The sequence below is a fragment of the Pyxicephalus adspersus genome, chromosome 7, assembly GCF_032062135.1.
Source record: "Pyxicephalus adspersus chromosome 7, UCB_Pads_2.0, whole genome shotgun sequence".
In the NCBI taxonomy this organism is placed as follows: domain Eukaryota; kingdom Metazoa; phylum Chordata; class Amphibia; order Anura; family Pyxicephalidae; genus Pyxicephalus; species Pyxicephalus adspersus.
Window position 1 is genome coordinate 15,875,796 of NC_092864.1, and position 7,272 is coordinate 15,883,067.

Below are 7,272 nucleotides of genomic sequence, written 5' to 3' on the forward strand. Positions count from 1 at the left end.
AAGCAGAAAAAAAAAGCCTGAATTATATAATTCCTAAACAGTATAGAATTTATAGCACCACAGGAGCTTGTCAGTTCTTAAATAATCAAGGTTTACACTTTTTGCTGCTTGCATTTTGTTTGGACTATTGTTAACAATAATATTAACTAAAGGTGGTAGGAGGTTGGCAAGAATGCTGACCATTTATTATAAAAAGGGTTGCTTAGGAGAAACAAAACTACCCGGTTATTAGAAAACAGGCGCTCAGTTTGCCTCTTGGTCATGTCGGCCCTGATATACATTATATCACCTTAATTCTGGGTTACATTTATGGAATCATCAGGGGAGGGGTCTGAGAACAGAAAGAACTGCCTATTGATAACCATACCTAAAAGATTTAGAGGGAATATTTTGGGCTCTATTCATAAAGCAAGGAATTTGACATTCCTTCAAACATTCACTGGTGGAACACATGGATCTGGAAGATTGCCTTTGAGAGAATGTTTGAGGAAATGCCCGATTCTCTAATTTATAAAAAGAGCCTTTGTGTTTTTGACTTAAGCTGCGTACACTTGCAATAATTATCGTTGGAAACGAACGACATTGTGTACAGAACATGTACAGAATTGTGCACAACACGATCCTTCAAAATAATCATGCATAATCGTTAGTCATTCGTTTTCTAACAATAATTAAGTGTGTGTACCTAGCTTTAGTTTGTAAAGACGAATCCTTCAATAATTCTACAAACACAACCCTGCTTAGTCCCTGCACTTAGTATGGGGCAGATAAGTTGTAGTTACAAAAGGGGTTTGTAACCATGGCAACCAGACTGCCATTAGCAGACAACTCCTGTTATCATGGAGGTAAATAATGGGGTCCTGATTCAAGAGAAAATGCAAAAGAAGGATCCAAATACTTGTTACACACACAGATATATGTATATATATATATCTGAAACAGGACATTAACATAAAGAGAAATCTACCTATACGTAAAGCCTAAAGTTGTCTAACATCAATCCAGTTGTGCAGTTTAATAAAAGAAAGCAGTAACGTAAATAGTAAATAATAAAATATACTTTTCACATATAGTCTTTGAGTACTTTCATCTTTGTAGGAGCCTGTCATGATTTTGGGATATATTCCTTTGATCCTCTGATCAGTGTATTTTTGGTGTTACCAAGGGCCTAGACTAAGAACAGGAAGAATCACCCCAAGAGCTGTCATATCCACCAATATGGGGGCTGTAGTCACACAGAGCTAACAAAGTAGGCCATGGTAAAACAGCACCCACAAAATGTCCCCCGTCAGTGCTATATCATCACAACTGACCAGGTCTGGGTCAGCTTTAAACCTGAGCCCCTTGTGCTTTCACTTAATTCTGTCCTTTCATTGTATCTGCCTGTCGGGAGGACTTTTGTCAGGAAGCCCTATTCATTTAGTACATTTTAGGTAAGTTGTTGTTGTTGTTTAGGGGTTTCTGCAACCATGGATACCAGATTTTAGTTTGAGGCCTAGGCCACACTGGTAAGCCTGTCTGTGGTGAAAACTTCTGTGGTGCCAATGGCAGTATCAAAAAAGATGGTAGAAAAATCAAAATAAATGTTTTTATGGCGTCAAGTCTCTACTGGAATTTTTGAGCTTTCTTCCTTAGCCAGCTGCTCCAGATCTCTTCGATTTGAAGATCTGTCTGTAAGTTTGCTAAAAGGAACAGTAATTGTGTTCCTGCAGTTTCCTGCAATTTCCTAATATTAACATTGCTAACAAATCCATTTTTTTCAGTCAGTCTGGTAAAATACGACCCAGGTAGCTATGCTGGTTTCAGTCCCTCAGAATCTATTGATCGATGCTTAATAAGGGAGTTTCTTTCCATTAGATCTGTGGGGAAATGCAAAATGTATCAGACAAGTACAAAAGCCGAATTGGCCCTTACAATCCATTGGCCCTTACCCATGGCTTTCCTGATGATAACTGGAATCTTTAAAGCAAAAGCATTTTCTGTCCAAATACTGAAAGGTAAAGTTTGTTCTGCTTCTATGTGTTATCAGTCTCGAGGAATGGGCATTTCTACACTAGGTACCATCCACACATGATTAGTAAGGGCCTATTCATCATATAATTCCTGAGCAGCATAGGAAAACTTACTTCTGTCCCAGCACCCCCTTTCCCCTCCTCAGCATATTTTTGAAAATAAATAAATAAAATAAATATTAAAATAAAACTTACTTTTCAAATGGCATGGGGGATGTCCTTTTTGTATTCTGGGTCATTGTCGGGGACTTTGCCCAGGATGTAGCTGGATTAAAGAAAAGTTATTGTTAACAAAATAATAATAACTAAAGGTGGTGGGAGGCTGGCAAGAATGCTGACATTTTATTATGAAAGGGTTGTTAAGGAGACACAAAACTGCCCCCTTTTTGAAAAAAAAAACAGACATTCAGTTTGCCTCATGGTCCTGATATATATTATATATATCACCCTAATTTTGGATTACATTTATTGTGTCATCAGGGGACAGATCTGAGAACAGGAAGAGCTACCCAGTCATAACTTGCATCTTCACTAATATGGCCGCCTTGTAGTCAAACACATACAGTGCAATAAATGACAATGTAAATGGCCATAAAAGTGCCCACCAAAAACCCCATGTCAGTGTTGTGTCATTCACAGCTTCACATGCGTCATTTAAAGGATGAGACAACCTGAGCAATAGTGGACAATACCTCCCAAATGAACCTGATATTGGGGAACTGTCCCATTGAAGTCTCTCTCTGCCACTTTCTTCTTCAGTTCGTTCTCTTTTTGGGTGGAAATATAGACCTCTATAAAAAATAATATTTAAATATCATATTGTTCCTGTATATATCTCATTATGTCATTCCCATTTCCTACTTATGTTAAAAAATGTGGTATATATTACCTTTAATCTGGCCCCCAAATCATTTCATTTGTTATTTTGTAAAGACAAATTAAAGGTAACAGAGTTGTAAAAAGTAAAAAATGCAAGCACTTGTCAATAATTGTGTTTTTTATGGTCTGCAAAATATGGTCGGGGTGCCATTTGCCTACAAAGCTGGGGTTATTAAGTGTCCATCTTTCCTAAAAGTTGGAAGGTATATGAGACAACCTAAACATTTAGAGGGAACAGTTTGGGTTCTATTTGTAAATGAGTGAAAACGACATTCCTTCAAACATCCACTGGTGGACCTGGAAGATTCCATTGAGGGAATGTTTGAGAGAATAAGGAAAATTCTTGTCATACTTACCCGTAATTTTCCTGTCCTGGCAAATTCAACTGGCAGCGCACCTATGGGTTATCTCCACCCCATAAGTGCGCTGGCAGGAGGAATGCCAGGAAAAGAGAAAAGTGTTGTCATACTTACCCATAATTTTCCTTTCCTGGCAATTCCTCCTGCCAGCGCACCTATGGGGCGGAGATGACCCATAGGTGCGCTGGCAGGAGGAATACCAGGAAATCTGATTCCCTGTTTATTAAGAGGAGCCCTTTGCATTTTCACTTAGTTTGGTCTATCTATGGTACCTGAAAAATTCTTCCAAGTATTTTGGTTCTTTCTTTTGCATTCTTTCTTTAATCAGGACCCCAGTAATTACCTTCATTATACCAGGAGTAGTGAGTGTGCTAATGGCAGCTCGGTTACAAAAGCTTTTAAAAATTACAACTTACCTGCCACTTACAAGTACAAGGACTGAGCAGGGCTGTCAGCATAGCAGCATAGAAGGATTCGTCATGAAAGATATCATAGATGGATCAAAGTAAATACCTCATATAAAATAGGGAATCAGACATTCTCTCAAACATTCCATTTGTTGCACCAGGGAATATTTCAAGGAATACCAGTTTTCCTATTAAAAAGAAAATGAAAAAATGAAGAATGTACCTTGTGGTAGTTTCATATCGTTCTCCATCAAACTGTTGGCAGGACAAGGCATGCTGGTGCAAGGCCAAGCTGTGGACACAGCAAATGCAAGGAGGTAGTTATTGTAATCTGCACGCTCATTCACCATTTCTTCACAGCAGTATATAGCAGCGTCCTTCTTCAGGAGAAAATGCCAAAGAGCGACTCAGATTAGTATGATACAGGTGAACCATACAGTAATAAATCCATAAGTTCCCACTCAACATTTTACAGGTGAATAAAAAAATAAATGTAAAAGAGGAATCTACCAAAATATTAGTTGATTTCTACTAACTTACTTACTATGCTTTATTTGAATTTGAGACTGGAGCAACCAGTCTAAAACTAATGGAAGTAAAGTTCTATTTTTAAGTTTGTATTATCTTGCAGGTAATTATTGCAGAAAGGTAAAGGTGATGACCAGTCTTCAATAATGTATCTTACCTGCCTAATGCACCCAGGGATATTTCAGTGAATGTCAGATTCACTGCTTTATAAGTAGAGCCTAAAATGTCACAATGTTGTCTGTAAGCGACATGATTTCTCTTTTCTTTCTGTCCTGTAGATACAACAGGATCTGGGATAAATCCTCTTTATAACCCGTTCACACAGATGTATAGAACATGAGTTTGCATTGTATTACTAAATCGTTCGAAATGCTTTGCAAAGTCAATGCCCTCTGCTAAACATTGGAAGATATCTATGTGATGCAAATAAACAAATATTCATTCACATTTATGAAAACAACTAAAAACTTGCTAGTCGCCTCTTAGTCCAATGTGTTTCGCCTATTGGCTTCTTCAATGGTATTATTGAGGACGTTTAGGTTGAATGTTGTTTGAAGCTCATTAAGGTATTGATCATTAGGGATTTTGATGGATAGTTCTTCTTTCCAGTAGCTGTGATATATATCAAGTTATTTATATCAAGAGAGAGAATCTGAGTGAAATATGTCTGAAGGGGTACCTGTGAAAGGTGTCCTCGGGAAGTAGAGTGACAAGATGAGGAACGCAGCCTTGGCTTATGAGCTAACCCTAATGAGCTCCAAACAATATTCTAACAAACCTAAACTTCCTCGACAATACCCCTCAAAAAGCCAATAGGCGAAACGCGTCAGAAAAGAGGGGTCTAGCCTGCTTTTCGTTGTTTTCACAAATGTTGTGAATGAATATTTGTTTAAGTAGAGCATTTATCTATAGATAAAGGTCAAAAGTACCCCTGATAACTCTAACGGGTTCTTTTTTATTTTAACTCTTTTATTATGCTTATTATGCTTTGATGGTAATTGTAAATTTAAAATACCAATACAAAAAAACTCACTGCCAACTTCAAACACCCGATCTCTTTTTTTTCTTTTCGCAACTCCCAAAGCTTGCCAAACACCTCGTCAATGGAAGCACAACGTAAATGCCCCCGTGTTTACAGGGAGCCAGGGGCAGGGTTATACTGGGGACCTGGGGTCAACTAAAGGAGGTGAAAAGGAGGTTCCACCAAAACGCACAGCTTTTTGAGCCTATGTTTATAAATATGCAGACCCGGGGTCCACCAGGGGGCTCAAAAAATCTAATGTTGGGGAGATAGGACTAGCACCCACCAAAGTATTTTTCTGGTCCACCTGTGGTCTAGTCAGACCATGGGTAAGGACAGATTTTGCAGAACTGGAAAAAGAGAAGGCATTTCGAAAGTTTCAGGTAACACTTTACCAATTATTTAAAAATGTCTCTAGAATTAATAAAAATGATATAAGTGTGTAGGGTGCATTGAAAAAGGAACCCTATTTATCAGGACAGAAAAGCGATGAAAGAATCCAACTCTGAGTCAGCTTTCTAAGCTTTCTCCTCACTTTGGAGAAACTTCTTTTCATTATCTGTTGTGTCTCATTTACAGGAAGTGATGGGAAATCTCCCCAACAGACAGCTCTGTTGTAGGTCAGCGTGCAAACCGCAAATAAGGACAGCAACAACAGTGACAGTACCTCGATTTATGGTTTGTATGCGGCGAAAGACACATGCAGCTGTGCCATGTAATATAGCAGTGGCCCTTGCCAATACAGGACATGGATACTGCTAACAGCTGTTCAATTATATCCAGCCCTGCAACACTTTGCTTCAATTGCTCATCTACAAAAGATCCTGATCCAAGCAATCTTTGTATACAAAAAACATTTAGGTTTAGATTTTATAAGATCTTTATCTCATGTCTGTGAGCATATTATGTGGTCTTTATGTTTGTGATGCTTCTGGCATGTTCATCTAATAAATGGCTGCATTGCTGTATGATGTCTTTCTGCTGCAGGCTCAGGGTGCCAATGCAATGAATGATCCAGCAGTGACCTCTAGTGGTAGATATCCATGACTGCACCGCAAATAGGAAGGAGCAACAAAAATGGCCTGGGTTGGAATGTGTTGTAAACAGATTTCTTTCCTGGCCATTTTTGATTGAGCATTGTACCTGGAAACATTTCTAGAGCAGAAAGTAACCTAGTGGGTGATGGGACAGGTATATAATGTGCATATGGCAAGGATTACCATACAGCGCAGGGGTTTACGCAGCCAACAGTGGGCCCCTGTGCAAAACTGACTATTGGGGTGCCTGTGCAGAACTGAGTAGTGCCCCACCTGGACACCCCACCATAGTGAGCAGTAAAGAAAAAGCCTACAAACTTGAGCAACCCTGAGAGGGAGAAGCAGACAAGGCAGAGATTGCTAGAGAATTCAATCACCTAGCAAGTCATTTCCCTATCTCAGCACGTGGGGATTAAGACCTGGGCTGCACAAGCAGGGATTTGAGGGCACACAAGCCAGACACTGAAGAAAAAAAGGCAGGTGTGCAGGCAGATGTATAACCGTGCAAGCTGTTGTGGGGGCCCTGCTTTCTGTGGAGGAGTGTCCAGGGCCCTTGGGCAGTGGCACACTTTGCACACTGCTATGTCCGGCCCTTACGGTGTTTGTGAAGGGTCTCATTTATCTACATCAGGAGTGCCCAACAGGTGGATCACGATCTACCGGTAGATCACAAAGGCAACGCGAGTAGATTTGCCTTTCAAAATGAACTCTATCGAGCACAGGAGTTACTAAGTCCAAAATTTTATTGTTGGTAGATCATTTTGACTTGGTCATTTTAAGCTCACAAGCCAAAGTAGTATGGTCATCCCTGATTTAGATCATTCTATATCTAGTAGTAACTAGTCACAATCAACTGGACTTTTTCCTGTAATGTTGAAGACGTTTTGCTGCTCTCCAAGCTGCTTCATCAGTTATTGAAAAGCTGGGAAACATCTTCAACATTATAAGAACAAGTCCACATGTACAGCAGCGTCTGTCTCAGTACCAGGCATGGTGACAAGCTCCACCGTACCCTCCAACACCCAGGAT